The sequence below is a fragment of the Cyclopterus lumpus genome, chromosome 14 (assembly GCF_009769545.1).
Source record: "Cyclopterus lumpus isolate fCycLum1 chromosome 14, fCycLum1.pri, whole genome shotgun sequence".
Classification (NCBI taxonomy): Eukaryota; Metazoa; Chordata; class Actinopteri; order Perciformes; family Cyclopteridae; genus Cyclopterus; species Cyclopterus lumpus.
In genome coordinates, this window is record NC_046979.1 from 23,512,744 (window position 1) to 23,535,628 (window position 22,885).

The window sequence follows — 22,885 nt, forward strand, 5'->3', positions numbered from 1 at the left end:
CCTCTCTGTTTCTCCCTCTTCCGTCTCTCCCTCGCTCTTTCTCCGGGCTGTGTAAGAGGATCACTTTGTTTCCGCAGGGCTGCAGACACACATGGAGGAGATACTGACGGGGGTGCACAGCTGCAACAGTCCCCTCCATCTCCAGGATGAATGCCCCCCCTCCCCCCCTCCTCTCACTCTCTTTCTCTCTCTCTCTCTCCGTCTCCCTGTGTGTTTGACTGTTCCTCCGCCGCACTCTTTCTGCCTCTCGGAGGGTGAGGGGTGCCATTTGGGAGCTCAGAAAAATGGAAGCGGAAGAGAGGAATCTACTTGGTAAGTAAGGGCTCCTCTCTCTCTCTCTCTCTCTCTCACCACTTTCTTTGGAGGGAAGTTGTGCAGGCGAGCCGTGAACCTCCACATGCCCCGGATCCTTCCTGTGTCTGATCCCTCGTTGCTTTTGATGTGTTGCCAGCGGTTACCTGCTTCGGGTTTTACAGACGGATGCTTTCTGATCTTTTTGACTTCCACTTCGCTTCAATGTGTCCGAGTGAATCTGTCACTTGTGTCGGTGAGAGGGGGCTTTGTGCTTTTTTAAATTTGCACCACAATTTTTGAGGGTCAAGGTAGAGCGAGAGGGGAGGCCGACTAGAGGGGGAAGGGAATCTGAAGGGGTCAGAAAGAATGTCACACAATGGCTTCCAACACCTTTTTCTTTTTTTTGTATCATGACATTGTCGCTGTGGAACTTTGTGCCTCAAAAGCTGGACCCTGCACTGCGTGTTTCACGTCTGAGTGGAGCTCCGAGGCACTTTTAACGTCTCGTTATTATATATTATTAAAAGTAATGTATTTGACAGAAATGACCCCATCCAAGCTCACTATGACGTTCCAAGATGAGAAAAGCATTGCAGACTTTTTAAAAATCAGAACAAATCATAAGGTCGTACGGTTGGCCCAGAATACATGTGTAGATGTTTAGTTGGTTCATCTCCGTAGAAACAGGTCACGTGGATGCTGCTGACATTTATATTTGATTGTACAGTATATTGTAGATTTTATAGTTATTTTGGTGATTAGGAAATATTCCAAGAAATGTTCCCCACACATTTTATTTCTTATTGTAATTACTTATACTTATTAAGTAAGTATTAATGTTACATAATGTATTTGTACTTTTGGTTTGTATTGCCAGGCCATTGCCTGAGATAAAACTGTTTAAAAACCACAAATCCACCAACAAACTTGTCCTTTACCAAATCGCATAAACATCTTTAACATATCAGTTTCTTTAATTCAAATATTGTTTTCTGTGTGCAAAAGTGTTCGTTGTGAATTCAGAGGAACTGTTTTCTCTAGCGAGTGAAGTGAGTGAGGAATTGAACCGGAGAGTCGTGGTTCTTCGTGTTCCACCTCGATGGTTCTTCTGCAGTTTGGGTCTCTGAGATCGCTCCCTCGTCTCCTTGAGGAACTCGCATCTCCGTGAACGACTCACCTTGTGCCTCCTCGCTCCGTCTCCTTGAGGAACTCGCATCTCCGTGAGCGACTCACCTTGTGCCTCCTCGCTCCCTCGTCTCCTTGAGGAACTCGCATCTCCGTTAGCGACTCACCTTGTGCCTCCTCGCTCCCTCGTCTCCTTGAGGAACTCGCATCTCCGTGAACGACTCACCTTGTGCCTCCTCGCTCCCTCGTCTCCTTGAGGAACTCGCATCTCCGTGAGCGACTCACCTTGTGCCTCCTCGCTCCCTCGTCTCCTTGAGGAACTCGCATCTCCGTGAGCGACTCACCTTGTGCCTCCTCGCTCCCTCGTCTCCTTGAGGAACTCGCATCTCCGTGAGCGACTCACCTTGTGCCTCCTCGCTCCCTCGTCTCCTTGAGGAACTCTCATCTCCGTGAGCGACTCACCTTGTGCCTCCTCGCTCCCTCGTCTCCTTGAGGAACTCGCATCTCCGTGAGCGACTCACCTTGTGCCTCCTCGCTCCCTCGTCTCCTTGAGGAACTCACATCTCTGTGAGCGACTCACCTTGTGACAGGCCATATTTAACCCATGTTGCGCTGTATGAATATATTGTTATGGTGCTCTCCAGTGCTGCAGAAGGTCTTTTTAACTAACTAAGCACGCTGGGAAGGTTTTCAGGATTTCCCATAATACTCCTTTATAAATGCACTTAAACTTAAATTGTACAATCTAGTTCTCTATTTTGGGATGTGGGCCACAAGCTAATGAAGCAGGGCTGCGCACCTTCTTAATGAAGCTACTGTGAAGCTGCTGTTTCAGCTGTGTACCCTGAAACAAATGTCTGCTCAGCACAGAAAGGGAAGACACATTTGTGGAATCATTTCTTATTAATAAAGAGTTTCTTACAGAGTTTCAAATCTTTTCTCAGTCTTTAGAGCATCTGCTGTTGTGTATATTGTTTGTATAATTCAGTTTGCGTGATATTCATTCATACATTTCTATAAATCCTAAAGTAAAATAGTTGTGTGATTAAGGTAAACCCCAACAAATGTACTAATAGATATCACCATGTAACTTAAGAGAGTTGTTTTTTGTATTACAAGTTTACTGAAATTATTTCTTTTAATATGTGAATTAGTCATTGCTCCATGTGCAACATGTCCAGTACAGAAATGTGAACATTGGATTAAGCCAGATTCAAACTTAGTTTTTCATTTTTAAGACATATTAGTCTTTTTGGATATCTCATTGTATCCAGGGGGAGAGCTGCTGAAGTCAAACTCATTTAGACAGAACGGCCTTTAAAGATATGATTTGTAAAATTACACTATGTTAAAGACACTACAGGTGATTAGGGTAAAATAAATAACTCATAGATATCTCAACTTATATGTTTAAATATGCAAATGAGGCATTATCAATTGGTAACTTGTGATGAGTTTAGGAAAAATCTAAAGGCGCAAAGAGTCAACGTCGTAAAATATACACCGAGTGGGTATTTTGGATGTTTTTCTAGTCTAAAAGAAGTTTAGGGAATAAGCAAAATAGCCCCAAAATCTCTAAATGGACAAGTGCTTAAAAATCTCTCACTTTTAATAATTAGTGAAATTTAATACAAAGGAACATTTTGGACGAGTTCAAATGTTTCTGAATTCCTATGAGTACAGTTCACTAAAGAAAAGGAGTCATTCGGTATGGTACAATTCATTCTCTCTCCATGGAGCCTTCATTGTATGCCATATTTCATGTTTTTATAAATATTGCTCTGAGTTGTTTGTCTTTTTGGCCAGATGAAGACATGTTGCAAGATAACCTGCCTGACCTCCACAGCCAGTGTTAATGAAAACAGTAACTCTGACTTCTTCAGGAAATAGGAGGTGGTTTCCTCTTCTGCCCCTCAACCAAGAGAAAGAAAGCACTGCTACTCCACATGCGTTGTCTGATAGCCATCAGACCTGTGCAGACCTCCAGGGAAACAATAGATAGGAAAGTAAAGGTAGCACTGAAGCGCGTTTGGTGTCACCTTAACCCTAACTGTTCCCTGCAATCGGAAACCAATTTACTGCTGACCCAAACATGCTGCTCTGCATCGGGTTCACTCTGAAAGAAACCACATTAAAGGGTGCAGCGGCGCTGGAAAGATTCCATCCCATTTATCGCACAGTGAACCGGGACAACATTCTAAAGAAGGTATACCGGTGAGTAAAGGATTATGGCTAGAGGGTCATTCGAGAGAGAGTAATCCATCTCTGTAAATTGAGTTGTGCCTACTCCGTTTACAACCGTAATGCAAGTAAGATAACTTTGTTATGTTGGTTGTATGAAAGTCACAATAATCTCAGTATTGCTTTACTCGGCTTGTGATCAAATTACAAAAGAGCATGTAAACACAATGAGGGACAACCTCATTTGTCTCCTGTTCTATCCAACTAAAGTATTCTGGCACAACAAGCCCGTTTTTACCTCAAGGACAAGGAGGGACCAGGATGTTGAGTAACACCCCGCAGAGGTGTCTTTCTTCCTGTTGTGAATGGAAAGAAAATGTGTATTCTTAAGGATACACCACAGTTGGATCAATGGTGGTCAGGTACCCTCTTGGGCCTGGACCAAGACACAGTTGTGCTGACTAAGGTGGACGCACAGTGGGGGAGTCTGCTGTTCCAGGAAAGCATATGATGTGAGTAGTTGTGCTCCAACGGCTCAGCCCACAGAGTTCTCGACCCTGGAGCCTGACTCTCTTTAGTGCTTAGTGGACATACTGGGACAATCATTACTTCCTTAGAAATACCTTTTCAGGTTGTTGATCCATATTACCAATGTGATCCTCCGTGTACACTCAACAAACCTTTAGTATCGTTACAGCATGAGTGTGTTAGTTAGTGTTGTGAACTTTATCAACATGATTTGCCACGACAGGGTTTCTTCTGCTCAAAGCTGGAACCATAGTCTGTGGTTCAGGTGGTTGACAGCAACCCACGAGCACATCAGTTGGTTTTCCTCTGGAGGATTAAGTGTTTCCTAAAATACCATGAAACTGTGGAAGACTGTGGTCCCCCAGCATGCACCAAACTGGGGTGCTCCCCCCCTCATTCTCTTTAGTGTGCTCTGTGGGACGACTCTGACTCTTCTCCATTGACTTGTTGATAACCTTTAACAAGCTTCTGTTGCCAAGAGCCTCCAGCTCTGAGCAGCGATGTGGCTCACTCCATCAGGATGGAGGACTCTGGGTACCGAGAGGATTCGGTCGCCTCTGAGTAAATCACATAGTTAATGCGGCGTCAGCATTTTTTATTCAGACCTCAAGTGATATTTTAAAGACGGTGAGATCATTTTTCACTCAACGATTATCTCAAGAAATATCGAAAGGTCCATGATATCTTCCATACAACTTAAACTTTATGAAAGGCATCATGGGTCATTAGCATGTCTTACTTTGATTGATAGTATCAAGGACAGATGGGTGCAAGATGTTAGATAATGAGATGATATGTATCATAAGTCAGATCATAAGTCAGATTCTTCATTGAATTATTAATGAGTTTGAGGCTGGGCCCCGTCAGTGGAAAGCAATGCAGATGTTTTCTACAATAAATTAATACCCATGGCTACATTTTCAGTGAAACCTATTATTGCCATATGAGTAAGAAAAGCAGAACAACAGGTTGGTGTTTGAACCGAGAGCAATGCGAAGCAGGTACCCAAAGACAGCTAAGCACGCACACACACACACACACACACACACACACACACACACACACACACACACACACACACACACACACACACACACACAAATGGCCCCCAATGGGCTGCTTATAAAGGGGTGAGGTCATGTCTGATGGAGACTGTTCCTTTACCAGTGATCCATTTCTTATCCAGCTGTCCTCACTGACACAAAGCACAGAGGAAGAAAGGGAAGGACAAAAGAAAGAAAGCAAACGTTTACTTTGTTTCTCCCCCACAACTTTTTTCTCTCACATTAAAATGTCCTTTTGATTAATAAAGCAGGCTAAGATGAAAGTTGCTGCTTCTATTTAAACACACTATTTCCCCCACAAAGTGCTGATCTCTGTTTGTGCTTCTGTGCATCCGATTGACATGTTGTTGCACATCTTATTTTGTGATCCATCCATTTTTATTCTGACCTGTGTCTCGGGTCAAGAGATCATTACCAATGCGATTTAATACATAACACATGTTATGTATTAAATCAAATATAAGTGTAAGTTCATAAACTGAAATGTATACATTCTATATTAAATCAAACAATGATGGCACAGCGCTGTGTATTACGTCTTACAAAAACACTTGCGCTGGTTAGGGGTTACTTGGCTGAGAAAAGGTTGAGAACCACTGCTCCTTTAACCGCTTCAGTCTCTCAGGTGTGGGGGGGGGGGCATACAGAGCTCAGGGACACACTGGGTAATGGCTTCCATGCATTAAGCATTTCCTCTTTTCAGGGCAGTCCGGTGTGGTGCAGCGGGGTTTGTCACGTCAAATCCGAGCCGTGAGGGAGGGGTGGTGGGGTGGATAATGCAGACACAATGGGCTAAGGCAAACACTGGGAGTGAGACAAAGGACACTCCACTCAGGTCACAGGGGGGGGGGGGGGGCGACTCTTCCCATTATCTGGGGAAGTGATCTTAACTGAAGGACTTTTTGTTAAAAACCCATAAGCAAATTAGTGGCTGAGTCGCTATGTGCGTTGGGTCTCCATCAAAGCCTGGAGAGCGATCCTAGTGCTTATAGGACTGTTAGCACCGAGCATGCTACCAAGACCGTGTTCCCTCATGTTCCCTCACGGGGAGCGGCGTTCCTTCTCACCGACACCTGAAACACTACGAGCACCAAGTGTCATCGAATGCACCCAGCACTGTTTAAATTAGCCTCAGCAAAAGCATGCTACCTGTTCAGAGTTGAAGCTCTCAATGCTTAGTTTAGGAGGGAAACTGCATTGATTATCAAATGGATAAATAATGGATGAATTGGCCGCTCGTTTCAGCTCCACTAACCACCCGAGCGCTCACATGCAGGTCAGCTTTTAGCATCTTTTATTAGCTAAACTGCCTGTCAAGTTGTTGTAATTTATTGCTGGAAAACAAGGCGTCAATTACATGCTAATTACACGCTCTTAAAGCTAGCGCTTAACTGCCAGACATTATGAGCATTGCTTTTGTTGCCTCTCGGTAAACATGCACTTTACCAGGAGGGTTGTTTTGCCTCTGGGAAACAACAGAATCCATTCAATGAACCGCTTTGTATCAAATGAAGAAACATCTAACCAGAACAAAATGGAGACAGGCAGAACTATGTTTCAGGATCTCAAGCTAACGTCTATATATTAACTATAGTACCATGTGCTGTTCAGGTTTGGTATGAAACACTATGCGTGTTTGTGTGACTGAAGGGCCATTATGGGATGGCTTTTAAGAGAGATCTGGGAAGTGGAAACCTAATACTGCCTGACTGCTGCTCTTGTGTACATGAACCCCACAGCTGCTGGAGAGAGAGAGGGGAATGAGGAGGGGGTTGGAGCGCTCAGTAATTAGTTGTCTGGTTTTGTATTGACCAGTCTGGTGCTGGGGCCTTGGGGACTGTTAAATTTGCTCTTGAAAGTGAAAGGATTATGCACCCAAAAGAAATTAAACGGGAGCAATGAATAGATTGTGGGCCACATGGTGGACTACTGCTTCATCCTTTCCTTCTTTCATTGGCCGTCACTCCTCTTCAGTGAGACAGGGTTGTATTCTCCCTGTCAGAAACGGTACCTATTTACCTGTTAATGTAAACTGAAAACAAAACACCAAAGGGTCGCGACAGTCTTACGTCGTGATAATGACACCTCATTTGTAAAGCCATTCAAATAAAACACTGGTTTGGTCTTCGACCGTCAACGTCTGTGTTGGGGTTCGTTTTATTAAATGGGCTACATCCATGAAATCATTTCCGCAAGTTAGCGCGATGACGAGGGTGTCATGAAACGTGTTTGAACGCAGACGTGCTGATTGTTGGGAGTTGAATTTGCGACAGTTGCAACACTTTATATAGATTCATGCAGGCAGAGGAGCAACTACCAGGATACTATTGACCCAGAGCAGCGTCTGGCAGTGTATGTTGAGCATAAACTAGGTGTCCAGGGCCTTCTGTCAAGCAGTTGACATCTTAGTCCGGCTCCTTGTTGGTGTCTTGTTCTAGAACTGTCCGTTTCACCACAACCTGATTGGTTGATGCCTTTATGCGAAAGGTCCCACAAATGTTTTCTCCATTTAATATTTGGGTTCTGTGCAAAAGTACTCTAAACAAAAACAATAGTTTGAAAAAATACATTGTTGGTGAATTATTGGAGAAGAAAAAAGGTGTTGGGTGTGTAAAGGCCTTAAACAAGCTGTAAGTGTACGGTATTTAAATCCTGTTCTACCGTCACAACGTGGCATTTCTTACCACGGAGCTCACAGACTCCAGGGGGGTCTTGGAGTGGCACCATGTGATCCACCTGCACTGAAGTGGGTCAACATTAGCCTCCATCTGCATGGAGAACGAGCTGAACCGTTGAGCCTGGAGCGAGTCTGGTGATGTAATGTTCCCTCTCACTGTTTGTGTAGCTGGTGGAGGCCGGCGTGCCGCTGTGGAGGGTCACAACAAGTCCACTGTCTCTCTTCTTCTTGCCTCTTCAATTCTGTTTTGACGTGATTTGAAATCTTGCAGCCAACATTCCTCGTTTCTTAATCTGTTTAAGTCTCATAAATTGTTTGGGGAGTCTGACGGGTGTGAGTGGCGCTCTTTGTAGATAAGACATTTCTACAAAGAGCGCTCACTGTAAATACAACCTGGTCCAGATTTATGATTATCACAACATGAACACAGGACGGAGCACAGGTGGCAGACCGTAACCAGAGCAGACATCACACAGTAGATATCACAGTGGAACACAGCAGGTCAAACTTTGATGAATGTTGCGTAAGAGTGGAAACCGCAACCAGGTCTCACCGGTCCTCACAAGTGTCACCTGTGTCAAAGTCCCAGCCGTCTGATTGGCAGCAGGCAACTCTTTACATGAATGCTCATGGGACGGTTTGCCTTCCTCTGTCTGCTAGTTTGTCTTTTTACAAACACAAATCAAGATATCCCTTTACCAAAAACCTTGATATTGATATTGTAGGGTTGACTATTGGTGCTTTGACAAAGTATTTACACAATGAGTTTGTGACAAATACCCATCAGAAATGTGGATATGATTACAATATATGACTCATGACTCCTTTAACGTGTCATCATCAAAAATGGTGCAAAATACATCTCCATAATCTTTGAAACATTCTAGCTTTTTGCTGAGTTAATAACTCAAAGCCTAAACTATAATGAACATGAAGTTAGATTTGATGTCCTGTGGCCAAATATGCAAGGCAAAACAGATCATAAAGAATGTGATTGATTAAACATAATGACATGTATGCAACCTGTTTATTTATTTTTCTGGTTTGTCCTCTCGTTCAAGGGAGGAGAGAGAGAGAGAGAGAGACAGTGTGAGAGAGAGAGAGACAGAAAGAGAGAGAGAAACAGTGAGAGAGAGACAGTGAGAGAGAGAGAGAGACAGTGAGAGATTTGATTTTTAGAAAACCTTTATTTTACATTAAAAAAACGAACAAACAAACAGAACATTGCACTCACTTCAAAACCAAATCAAACAACAAAAACAACCAAAACCAACAAACGCAACGCTTCTGTCCGCTGGTGGTCCTGAGACCCCGTTTCAATGCCATAGTTTCAGTCAAGGTTTCTCCTTCCCCTGGGCTGAGTCGCTCCTCAGGGTCGCTCCTCCGGGTCGCTCCTCCAGGCTGCTCCTCCAGGCTGCTCCTCTGGTTCGCTCCTCCGGGCTGCTCCTCAGGGCTGCTCCTCCGATAACCGTCACCCTCACCGCCGCCGTGACCAGGGGAGAGACGGGGACGTGGGATTCGAACACCACGACCCCGCTCTCCACCACCGTGTTAACTTTAATGATGCTGTCCAAGAATAAGACCACAGCCTTGTTCATCCGGGCAGCGGACTTCACGCTGCTGTAGCCCACCACCTCCCCAACCACCAGGCTGCAGTCCTCCACCGAGCACGGGAACACCAGCATAAGCCGAATCCCGTGCCTGCGTGTGAGCCAGCTCAAGTCCATCTCGCCGCTAGCACATCGCTAGCACTCCGCTAGCCCGCCGCTAGTGCGCCGGCGGCTCGCGAACACCCACACTCAACCCACCAAACCCCCCTCGTGCACACAGTACCCCACTCAACACCGCCACATACACTGCTCTCACACTCACTATGAGACACACGGGAAACACATCGTCAACTCCGAACATGACGCTCTCCGCTCCCAACCTCTGACCTCACGCTCAGACGGAGAGAGAGAGATTGTCTAGGGTCTTTATTTCTCAATCTAATCAGTTATACAGTTCATCAAATCCTTACAACAAAACTAAATCATGCAACACAAAACAAAACCAAAGAAGATATTAATAAAGAAAAAAAGTCAGAAGTTCAGAACCAGAGCATCTCCTCTGACTGAACACAGGACGTCCTTCAGAGCCCAAAAGTTCACAAAGAGTTCTGTGTTGTTTGTGAGTCTGTAAAAACCAAACTCCACCCTGAGCCGAGCAGTCAGGAGTCCCGTCAGCATCAAACTCGCGTCTTCTGACCCTTTACCCAACACACAGTTTTTCCTCGTTTTCCAAATTGCCAGTTTGGCCAGTCCTGAAAGGAAGTTCATTAGTGTGTGTACACGTTTTCAGAGTAATTTGGACCATAAATAAACAGACAGAAAGAAAACCGTTCTCCTAAGCCCTGAAACCACGCCTGCAGGCGGCTGAAGAGTCTCACCAGTCTGGAGCACTCTACAAACAGATGATGGATGGTTTCTGTCTGAGAGCAGAAAGGACAGCCGTCCCCTGCGCCAGGATCGAGGTGCACCAGATACCTTTTCGTAGCTATGGCCCCATGCACAATCCTCCACTGGAGGTCTCCTGTCCGTTTGTCTACAGGGGGTTTGTACAGGGACCGCCAACTACCCCGTGGGGAGGATCCCGTGCCAAAAAACTCGGCCCACCTCGACACCCTCAGCCCTGCCAGAGAACGCAAGTTAGAGACCTTCACACTGACCTGGTACGTTGTTTTACTCCCCAGAGTCTCAAATTCCCCCAGCTGGGGTGTCTTTAGAGACAGAAGGATGTCCTCCCCCTCCTTCCACTGTCCAACCGCAGGACAGACAACCAGGGGTGGGAAGACATACTCACACTCATCGTCCCATTGGTCAGATACTGCGGGGTCCCCAACAAACGCTCTGAGGGCTTCTGGCAGAGAAGCACAGACCTCCTCCACCAGCCTGAGCAGCAGCGTGCTGGACTGGATGTTGGTCAGCTCCGCAAGCTGAGAGATGGAGGTCTTCATTAGATGACCCAGCTTCACACAGCCAGCCTCTCTCAGTCTGGATCTCAGGCTGGCTGACGTCAGGACCTGGGATGAGACATAGCTGCTCCAAAACAGCGGCTCCTCAAAGAGCCACATCCCTGGTGTCGTCACAGCTCTCCGGTGAACTGTAGACACCTGCCATGCCTGTAGGACGGACTGGTAGAACGGTGTCAGACCAGTTAGGTCTACTGACTGGGGCTGAAGTAGAAACAGGTGCTTATCATACCCTAACCGTCCAGCCTTCCTCAGCAGCACACAGGCAGTGTCAGTCCATGGCAGGCCGAAGCTGTACAACAGCCTCTGAGCCGTCTGCAGTCTGTTATGCAATGTCCACCAGGCCCTGTCCTCCCTCCTGGACCGGCAGGTACAGCACCGCAGACCTCAGCCAGTGAAGCCCGGACCAGAAAAAGTCCACAACTGCCCTCTGGATTCTCTCGATCAGGCCCTGTGGTGGAGGTAGGACTACAAGTCTGTGCCAAAGGGTTGAGGCAACCAAGTTATTGACAATTAGGACCCTCCCCCTGTAAGAGAGCTGAGGTAGCAGCCATTTCCACTTAGACAGTCTGGTACACACTCTCTCCATAGCACCCTCCCAGTTCTGTCTCTGGAACTCCTCTGTACACAAGAAAACACCCAAAACCTTTAAGCCCTGCCTACCCCATCTAATGCTTCCTGGTAGTTTTGGTGTTTCTTTGCTTAACCACTTCCCAACCTGCAAAGCTTCACTCTTCCCCCAGTTTACCTTTGCTGAAGATGCCCTCTCATACAAAGCTAAACTGCTCCCTAGAACATCGACATCCCTCTGGTCTTGACGAACACATTAACATCATCAGCATATGCTGACACCACCAGGGAGGGCCGCTGAGGCAGCCCAGGCAACATGAGTCCTGACAGAAGGGATCGCAACCTGTGTAGAAGGGGTTCAATGGCAATAGAATATAACTGTCCAGAGATAGGACATCCCTGTCTAATGCCTCTCTGGACCTGGACTGGACAGCTCAGCGCACCCCCCACCTTCACCAAGCAAGACGCTTCCTTGTACATCAAACCCAACAATGACACAAACCCTTCACCAAAACCAAAAGCCCTTAAAGTGGAAAAAAGAAAAACATGATCGACCCGATCAAACGCCTTTTCTTGATCTAATGATACAACACCAACATCAACATTATACAGTTTACAAAGATCCAACAAGTCTCTCATGAGAAAAATGTTGTCCATGATGGACCTGTCCGGTACGCAGTAAGACTGGTCTCTGTGGATTATAGTAAGTTCTTGAGCCGGTTAGCGAGCACCTTGGAAAGGAGTTTATAGTCTGTGCATAACAACGCCACCGGCCGCCAGTTTTTCAGAAGGGACAAATCCCCTTTTTTGGGTAACAGTGACAGCACTGCATGCCGACATGTTGCCGGTAACAGGCCTGTCTGGGCACATTCCTGCAGCACCTCCCACAGGTCAGCTCCCAAACACTTCCAGAAGTGCTTATAGAAATCTCCAGTCCAGGAGCTCTTCCAGCAGCCATCTGACCCACAGCAGTGGTCAGCTCCTCCAGGGAGATGCTGGCATCCAGGACAGCTCTGTCCTCGGGACCCAGCTGAGGAAGGTCTTGAAGCAGCTCGTCAACACTCTCCCTGTGGTTATCCTCCTTCCTGAAGAGGGCACTGTAGAAACTTACAGCATGCTGTCTCATTTCGGCCGGGTCAGTCGTCATCACACCATCAGGGAGGCGAAGAGACACCATCTGTTTGGTCCGAGAGACAGACTTCTCCAGGTTGAAGAAGTAGGAAGTCGGAGCATCCATGTCCCTAACATTGGTGAACCTTGACTTGACCAAAGCCCCCTTAGCTTGTTCTCGTAAAAAATAACCTAGCTGTTGCTTCTTCTGCTGAAGCCTGTGAGTGTCTGTGCTGGTGTTAGTGAATAGACTGTGCTCCAAAGCCCTGATCTCATTCCCTAGATCCTCAATGAGCCTTTTGACTCTTACTGTGGAGTGACTTGTGTATTGTTGAACAAAGACACGTATGTGTGCCTTTCCTACATCCCACCACTGACTCAGGGACTCAAAATCGCTCTTCTTCCCTCTCCAGATCCCCCAGAAAGCCTCAAACTTTTGACAGAAATCACTGTCCTGAAGCACCTGAGTGTTAAAGTGCCAGTGAGAACTACCCTTGGTGGTTGGTGAGGTGTGCACATCTAACGTGACTAAGTGATGGTCGGTGAATCCTACTGGGTGAATGTGACTGTTTAATAATCTGTTGCTAAAACTATGTGAAATGTAAACCCTATCTAGCCTGGCTGCCCTAATGTTCCCATCCAACACCGTCACCCATGTGTACTGCCTAGCCCTGGGATGTTTGACCCTCCAAACGTCCGTTACACCCGACTCCGCAATCACCTGTGACAAAGTGGTAGATGACTGGAGGTGAGGTTCCTCTCCTGTTCTGTCCACTAAGGAATCTGTGGTGCAATTCCAGTCCCCTCCCATCACTACACTCATTCTGGTCACACTGCTGCAGGACATCTCTCAGTTTGTGGAAAATACCCGTTCTGTGTGAGCCCTGGTTTGGAGCATAGATGTTAATAAAGACAAATGAAATGCTTTGTATGGAGGCTCTGACCACCAGAGCCCTGCCTTTCACTATCTCTGTGGAGGAGATGATGTTAACATCCAGCCCAGGTGCAAACAGAACAGCTACACCTGCAGACAGGTTGGTCCCATGAGACAGGACATACTGGCCCCTCCACCACAAGCCCCAGTCGACCTCATTATGTGGGTCACTGTGTGTTTCCTGCAGGAAAACGATGTCTAGTCATTTCTGTTTAATCATCTCTGCAGTGACCGCTCTCCTCTCTCGGTCCCTCCCACCATTAATGTTTAAAGACCCAACCCTCACCTTGTGCATTGAAATATGAAAAAGAAGCGTGATGTAGACAGCCAACAGTAACAGAAGTATTAAGTGCAGCACATCCATGACAGACTCACTTAATTATTTTCATCCTTTTGGAACTTTTATCTTTCTTCAGCCCCCTGAGACCAGTCATGTATTTTTTAAGACTTATCTAACTCTTATCTAACACCTCAAACCCAACCGCTTTCTGGATCGATGACACGCTCTTCATAAACTTTTCCACATCTGGAAAATGCTCTAGAACCTGCACCGATTTACCAAACGTTTCATCAAGGAAGTTGTTGATCTCCTCCAACTTGTACAGATCTCCACTGTAAACCTGGGACTCCGCGACAGAGACACAGTCAGAGTCCGTCTCGTACTCCATCTCCTCCTCCACAACACTAGCCGCTCCACTCACCTCTGGACCATCAGCCTGACTCTGGTCAGGTTCACCTGTCGGCCCTTTGCTGCTGCCTGCTCCACTTTCCTTCCTCCCTTCCACTGCCAGTGCTTTCTTCACCTTCTTCCTCTCCGTTTCTCCACTTTCCTTCCTCCCTTCCACTGCCAGTGCTTTCTTCACCTTCTTCCCTCTGTTTCTCCACAATCCCTCCACTCTTCCTCTGCTCCTGCCAGTGCTTTCTTCACCTTCTTCCTCTCCGTTTCTCCACTTTCCTTCCTCCCTTCCACTGTCAGTGCTTCCTTCACCTTCTTCCCTCTGTTTCTCCACATTCCCTCCTCTCTTCCTTTGCTCCTGTCAGTAACTCCACCTTCTTGCCCTCTGTCGTTTCACTCAGAACATCTGAGTTCTCCTCATTAATCTCCCCTCCACCTGCATCAGCTCCCTGCCCCCCAACCTGACTGTCAGTCTGCCCGCTGAGCCCCTCCTCGGCGACGGTGGGCGGGTCCCCGGTCGGGGCATCGCCGCCCTGCAGGCCAGCGACCTCCGCCGGCTCGACACTCTGCGGAGCCCCGGTGCTACTTCTCTCCTCAGCCGGTGCGTCCCCCGGCTCGGGGCGCCCCTCGGCCGGCCTGTGAGGACAAGCGTCCCGCTTGTGCCCCGCCCCCCCACACTTAAAACACTTGATGCTACCGGTGCTAGCGTATAGCATGTAGTGCCCGTCCCCGTGCTTCACCCTGAAGGAGACATCCAGCGTGTTAGACGGACTACTGAGGAACATTAGAACCTGTCTCCTGAAGGACTGGACATGCTTCAGCTTCTCGCTCTTACAGCCCAGCCCCAGAGTTCTGAAGCTACTCGCTAGCTTCCCGAAGCACTGCAGCTCGCGCTGCAACACCTGGTCGGGGATGAACGGGGGAACCCCGGACACGGTGACCCGGGTGGTGGGCACCGCCAGCGGGGACACCTGCAGGTAGACGCCGTTCAGCGTGACGCCGCTCGATATCAACGCGGACACAAAGCGCTCCTCTTTCAGGAACACCAGCACACCTCGGTTCATCCTGGAGGCGGAGGACAGGTTACCGTGACCCACACGGTCCCCCACAGCCAGGAGAACCTCCTCCACCGGGACACCCGGGTCGGGCTGAATCCGAACCCCATGTCTCAAGGACGGCGTCTCAGAGGACGCCATCCCGGACAAGAAACACGGTTTATCCCCACAACAAAAAAAACCAATAAACACACAAAATACACAAACAGACAAAACACAACAACTCAATCACACAGTGAACTATGAAATAAATGAATTGTAAACAGTTTGAGAAAAAATCACCAAACATTTAGTCTCAGCACGCTCTCACCACCACCAGCTTCCTCCAGAAAGAGGGGGAGAGAGAGAGAGAGAAAGAGGGGGGGAGGGAGAGAGACAGAGAGAGATGGATGGATTGAGAGAGAGAGACAGAGAGAGATGGATGGATTGAGAGAGAGAGAGAGAGACAAAGAGAGAGAGATGGATGGATGGAGAGAGAGAGAGAGAGAGAGATGGATGGAGAGAGAGAGAGATGGATGGAGAGAGCGAGAGAGAGAGATGGGTGGAGAGAGAGAGAGAGATGGATGGAGAGAGACATCCATCCAGGTCCACAGATCTTTACTCTCTTGTGGACAAACGTTGGCCTCATTGCGTCACTGTGCTTCCTGCTGTTTGTCTTTCAGGACCCCTTTGTCCCCTAAAGCCTGTGTGTGTGTGTGTGTGTGTGTGTGTGTGTGTGTGTGTGTTGGGTTCGGTTGGGTTTCCATGTGTGTGGCTCGAAGATAGAGAAAAGGTGTGTGTGTGTTAAAGCTTATTATTCTATCAAAACAGGCTCACAGTGCCAATATTCCTGTCATTTGCCGGGGGGGGGGGGGGGGGACAGTGTTCCTGGTTCCTCACCCTGTAGACCAGGAACCTGCTTGTTTTTGTTTTTTTTTTCCTTTAAGCATATTCCACATTCATATGGAAATGGTGGGGTGGGGGGGGGCAGAGGAGGGACAGAATCTCATATCAACTTGATCTAGTCATGAATAGCTGCCAGTGTTTGGACTGCCCCCCCCCCCCCCCCCCCCCCCCCCCCCCCCCAGCCGTTTTCACACTTGCGTTTACTGGAGATGAAAAATAAATGATCATAATTGCACTGGATTAGAAACCCTGAGCGCCTTTATTTTATTATTATTAACCCTCCACAATATCCATCCTTATACACACATAACGGACGTTTCACTGTTAGTCTTCTTTCTTGTTTTTTATTGTTGAACTGGCCAAAAAATAAGGTACAATGTATTTAGTCTGTTTTATAATTTTTTTCTCATTACATTCAACAATAACATTGAACTATAATGTGTTTATGTTCATTTGGGACACAAGAAGAATGTCATGAAAGGATTTATTTTATTAGAACAGCTGCAATTAATACAAAGATATAAACCTTGGTGTGAAACGCAGACAACAATTGTCCATGTTGTTTTGTTGTTTTGTTTTGTGGGAGTAGATTAATATAAAATTGTGCCACTGAGAGAAAACACATGCGAGCCTCGGCTGGGCTTTGCTTTGAGCCGTCTGTGAATGGACCTGGTGTGTTTGGACACAACGGGCCTCCCAGACGGGACCAGCAGGACCCATCAAACCACATTGGTCTCGGTGGATATGCGGTGGTTTTTGTCCCTCCAGGATTAGAACCCGCCACCCATATTCAGCCCGAGTCTGACTCTGTGTGTGAGTGTGTGTGTGTGTGTGTGTGTTTTATATCTGGACAGTCACCAAAACAACATTTAGGGACAAATTAAATTCTTTTTTTTCCAACCATTATTTATTTTCTTGCTTATTTCAGTGATCCAAACATTTTACAAAATTAAAAATAGAAAATCTGGTGAAATAAATAAAACTATTTCTTATACAATTTAATTAAATACAAAACTGCTGCTTAAAAATGTTGAATGATATTTACAGAAAGCTCATATTTGTTAGGACTGTCTTGACATAAATGATCATTTATTGTTTTATTTCTGCATTTAATTATTATGTTTAATTATTTTACTTGGTATTGAACAAATTCAATTATATTTTTAATGTATATGTTAAGAATTCAACACTTTAGCCATTTAGCCATTTTAGTGTCATCGTTATTATTTCATTTAAAAGTTAATCTCTTTCTGGTGGCACATTCGTGACACTTGGAGCGTCGGTCGTTACGTTCAGTCGCAACATTAAATCATGACAAGTGTCCTCGGCCTGTAAAAAGAGCAACGCATTGCAGGGGGGCCTGTGTGTGTGTGTGTGTGTGTGTGTGTGTGTGTGTGTGTGTGTGTGTGTGTGTGTGTGTGTGTCTGTGTGTGCTGTTTTGTCTCCCCATTAGCACCCATTCAGGAAACAATGATTCAGAGGAGCAGACGATGGGCTTGTGAACACACACACGCATTAGTGAGGCGGTGTGTGTCTTTGTGAGGGACACACACTCCTCTGGTGTGAGGGACACACACTCCTCTGGTGTGAGGGACACACACTCCTCTGGTGTGAGGGACACACACTCCTCTGGTGTGAGGGACACACACTCCTCTGGTGTGAGGGACACACACTCCTGACTGGAGGCTTTTCACCAGCGCTGCGCTCCACTCAACAGCCTCTGAAGAGGGAGGATTGTTGGCCTGCACTAATTAAACAGCGCTTTGAGGGCCTTTGTTCCAGCTCACCTTCCAAACACCTTGGAGGCTCCATGTTTGACTCCGGGGAGGTGCACGTGTGTCCAGGTGTCGCTGCCCCCCCTCCCATGCTCAATGATGGGATGCTCTTCTCAATGCAAGTTTGAATGAAAAGAGGGTTTCCATTTCCACGGGGGGGACACTAAAGCCCAAAACATAGTTGTTCATGTCCTGGTCCATCAAGAGATGTAGCTTCTTTCAGACTAGTGGAACAAAAGCATCCATTTAGATCTGTAGATTAACATTAAATAATCGCTCATTTGCCTATTTAAACATATTTACCGAAACAACAACAATAATTGTCATAATGTAATAAATCAAATGGGTGATTTCATTGTGATATCTATTCATTCTTTTGTTACTCTATTCACCTGTAGTGTCTTCTCTTAAGACCTTATTCATTATCATTATCAAAACATTTGTAATTGTGGGGGCTGAGAGATGTGATGTAATGAGAGGCCTTCAGCGTTCATAAGCGCTGACCTCCACGACGTAAACATCATCAGAGAGCAGAGAGCAGGAATCGTGAATCCTCATTCCTTTAAACGCTCCCTCGTATTCTGCGGGCCTCGCTGCCTTTAAATGATGTGTGTGTGTGTGTGTGTGTATAAAATCCCTTATCTTTTAATATATTCATATAACCTAAATGTATGATCAACATCAGATCCGGTTGGGAAACCCCTTCTGGATCATTTGAAAAAGAAAAAAAAGGACACAATTTCTGTATTATTATATAAATAATTAAAAGGTTGGATTGGTTTAAAACAGCACTGAAAAATATGAAATGCTTCCTGATAGTATTTTATTCCCTGTTATCCACAAAGCGCAACATTATATATGTGTATTTAGTTTATTTAGTAAAATATACTCATGGTCTGTTGTTTGTGCTCTACTCAAATTTTTCGATATTTCCTTTTAAGTAGAACAGATTGCAATAATATAAAAAATATATAATTACAGGACATTCTTTTTTTTTTTTTTCTTATCACACATTTTTTACTATTTAAAATAAACTATTTCTATTAATGTTATCATGAATTTTGTTCAAAATAGGAATGTCAAATGGCAAGAATTGTAATTTCATAAATGTTCCAGTTTTATTACACTATCTATTTATTATTATTTATTTATATATATATATATATATATATATATATATATATTACATAATGATTCTAATACAAACATATAGAGCAGATATTTTAGAAATGTATTATTATTTAAATGTATTATTATTTATTATTTTCATTTGTCAGAATTGTATGTAACGGTTTATTTCTCCCATTATAATCTGTTAATCCCGTAAATCTCAAAGTAATTAAAGCCTGATGTTGAATTGTTGGTGACATTGCTCCTTCATATTTTCTCCTGCTGCGGCCTAAAGCTGATTCTGGGGGGGGGGGGGGGGGGGGGGGGGGCGGCCCGGTGCCGAGTGTGGCAGCAGTATTCTGGGGGGGGCGGCCCGGTGCCGAGTGTGGCAGCAGTATTCTGGGGGGGGCGGCCCGGTGCCGAGTGTGGCAGCAGTATTCTGGGGGGGGCGGCCCGGTGCCGAGTGTGGCAGCAGTATTCTGGGGGGGGCGGCCCGGTGCCGAGTGTGGCAGCAGTATTCTGGGGGGGGCGGCCCGGTGCCGAGTGTGGCAGCAGTATTCTGGGGGGGGCGGCCCGGTGCCGAGTGTGGCAGCAGCCGGGGTTGTTGTGTCACACAATGCCTTCTTCCTTCACTGGTTCCTTTGCTCTCCTTCCTCTGCCTTTGAATTTGCTCATTTTCTGCCCCGTCCTGTTCCCCCTTCAGCCCCCTCTGATTGGCCGCCGCATAGCAACGCGTCACATGGTGCACGGGAGCTACAACGGCTCCTCTTTCTAAATGTAGTGTTTTCAATATATACAATTTCTTTATATTTCTTTTTAACTCTCTTTATGCAACAACTTGATTTGTTAGAATGCATTCGATCTCTTTTAAAATATTTTACATTGTTATCATGATGACATCCCTGATAAGTGGCATTTGTAATTGTTTCTGCGCTGGTTTTAACATCCAAGACCAAGAGCAGGGTGCCGAGTCCCAGAAGCACAAGAAAACCAGAGCAGACAGCCGCGGCCTCCATTCAACAATATTGTTATGTTGACGTTGATCGGCTCACCTTTTTGCCGAAGCCTCCTCCTCCGTCGCCTCACCGATAAGCTTCACTCTGGAGGTCAATATACACACCACAAATAATAATTATATTCAAATAATTGAGTTTGATCGCCAGGACTTATATTGTCTTTCAGGATTATTATATGGGTCAGATGCAATAATGTATGCATTTGCTTTCATTCTCTCTATATAAAAAATGATGAAGACGGAAAATGATTTACAGGTAAAGTTTTCTTTTTTTTTATCCACATAAGATTCAAATATTTAATATAAATAGTTCCCATACTTTTTTTCGAGTGTAATATTGCATTGAAAATGTAATACATTAATTTACTTTCTCATGCAATCCATTGCTACTCAATAATTATTATTATTATTTTTTTTTTTTACATTATTACAATATTTTAGTTTCTAGTACATATACATACATTAAATAATAATTTTGAAATAAATAGTCTAAAATGTACACTGGAAATAAAACTCGAAATTTTTCGGAATTATAAGAATCAAACAGACGTCCTTCTTAATCATTAAAAACTATAATTAAAGATAGCAGGAATTATGAAGGAGAGAGAGAGAGAAATGTTTTAAATACAAATGATATTCTTCCAATTATTGAGGACATAACTCTCAGGTCTGGGCCCTCGACACCTGAGAATAGACGCTGGCTAAGCTTTCCGTTTCATACGCCGACAGAAGGTTCGATATGCAGTCGATCGATGAATGAAAAGGCACAATGGCAAAACCGGGACGGGCTCCTTTTCAAATCCGCGTCTCCAATGTCCCCCCACCCCCCCACCGCCTCGCCCGCCCCCTCCTCGCCACCCCTCCACAGTCTGCAGTCGCTGGGCGGCAGAGAGAGAGAGGGAGGAGAGCAGGGGTTACATCAAGGCTGCTCCCTGGACCGTGCAAACAAGTCTAGACCGGTGACCTGCTCAATGGCTCCTTTTGAGGAGAGGGGCAAGTTCGGTCAGAGCGAGGAGAAAGGCAGCGCGGCCTCTTTTCACAGCCTGCGGTCGACAGGAGGTAAGGAGGGCCGGGAGGGCAGGCATCTGCTTCCATGGTTACGGGCCGGGTATGGAGACCCGGCCATTGAGGAAGCTCCGTTCTCATGCTCCCACAGCGGCAATGTCACGCATTAAAAAAAAAAGAAATGCGTCGGGCCGGCTGCGAGGAGGACCACATCCACCCGCAGCAGAGTCGCTCTCTGAGAGGGGGGTACATACAAAGATGGCACGTCAGTTTGAGGACGAGGGAAAAAAGAAGAGATGGGGGCGGCAGCGTGTGCGCTCGGAGAAAGAAAGAAATGCGTCACATGATGGAGGCAAAGTAAGATGTTTGTTGTTGCTTTCTTTTCCCAGCCAGCTCATTTTGAGCCGCTTGAACGTGTATTGTTGCGTGGATGATTTATCATCCAGGGAGCAAAGGTCAAGGTTTATGTGGTGGACTCCTTTGTTGAGAGGCAGCAAGCAGGGGAAAGATGGATTTGTTCTTTAACATTCATTTGCTTTTATCAAGAATTTAAAGGCAGTTTGGAACAGATCAGCTGTAGCAAACTGTTATAAACCTGCGTGTGTGTGTGTGTGTGTGTGTGTGTTGGAACGTTGAGTTTGCTCATGCAGCTGACGCTTTACCCGAACACACTCTCAAACGGACAGATGGCCCTCGGAGGGCTCGGGGCGTCCGACCGTGGGAAAGTCTCCGGCTGACTTCACCTGCTCGGAGCCGATGTGACCGGATTAAAACGCCAATAGAAAGAAGGAGAAGGGGAAAGCTAGCACGCACAACAGCGCACACAGGGCTGTTTTTTTCTCCATATCTTGTTTGAGAGAGGGGGGGGGGGGGGGGGGGCACATGTTGGGGAGACGTTTGAATTGGACAGCAAACATCAAAATCCTGTTTGCTGAGGGAGACGGGTGTCTTTGTGGTCCTAATTGTAACCAGTTGATCCTCGGCGTGTTGGGACATGAGACGTGGTGATCAGGAGTCAGCCATGTGCACGCTTTGATTTATTGTTATTCAAAAAGAATGGGCCTTCGTCTGATTGATGCCGAGACACACGCACACTTCAGATCCGTGCTCACGAGAAACCACGGGCCTCGTTAATGATTATGTTTATACTTATTGTGCTTTTGCTCGTGTCATCAAGTGTGTGGATGTTGGAATCCACGAAGACGCCACTCAAAGGTGACAGATGAACATAAGTGGCTCCCCTCTGTAATATGAAGCCTGCACTCATGATACAGTTTATATTCTGCCTGAATGACATATTATTATTATTATTATTATTATTATTGCTGTAACCATGCCAGTAAACTCATTTTTAACATTTTGAGGAGAGCATGTGTCAGATTATTGTCCAGTCAATTTTCTCTCACAAAACATATTTTTCCCGCGTTTCTTTTTGATATTTCTTTCTGATTTTAACTCGGTTGGAAAAACATAAAATACATTTGACAAGCGTCTTTTTTGTGACTGCAAATAATTGCATAGCTGTCATGTTCATGACAGCGACCCACGGCGCCTGTAAAGAATCCCCGATTGCCGCTCAGTGTACGCTCCATTACCGTTTGGCTGCATAAAGAATATTATCTTTCATACAAGTGGAGCGCATGAGAGTTCACTTTGGGTCCCAGTCAAGGGCTCTCCACCTTCAGAAGCTGCCACAGGGATGACATCATACCGTTGTACATTTGATATTCACTCCAGAGAGGTGACGACAGGCCGTGTCAACACCAGATGGCCGACAGCGTCGTGTCCTCCTCTTCTTGCTCTCAGCTGTGAAGCTGTTGCTTAGCACTCAAACTTCAGCATCAACTCCTCTTAAAAATGCAAAAACAGGA

The 22,885-nt window shown here is 46.0% G+C and overlaps 1 long non-coding RNA gene across 1 annotated transcript in view; it reads left to right on the forward strand.

The window, feature by feature from the left end:
* The first annotated feature begins 205 nt into the window (after positions 1-205).
* The window catches only part of LOC117743220, a 55,020-nt gene continuing 32,340 nt past the window's right edge, over positions 206-22,885 (forward strand). The window contains exon 1 of the long non-coding RNA XR_004611084.1: positions 206-312. This is a non-coding gene — a long non-coding RNA (uncharacterized LOC117743220). The remainder of the gene's footprint in view (positions 313-22,885) is intronic.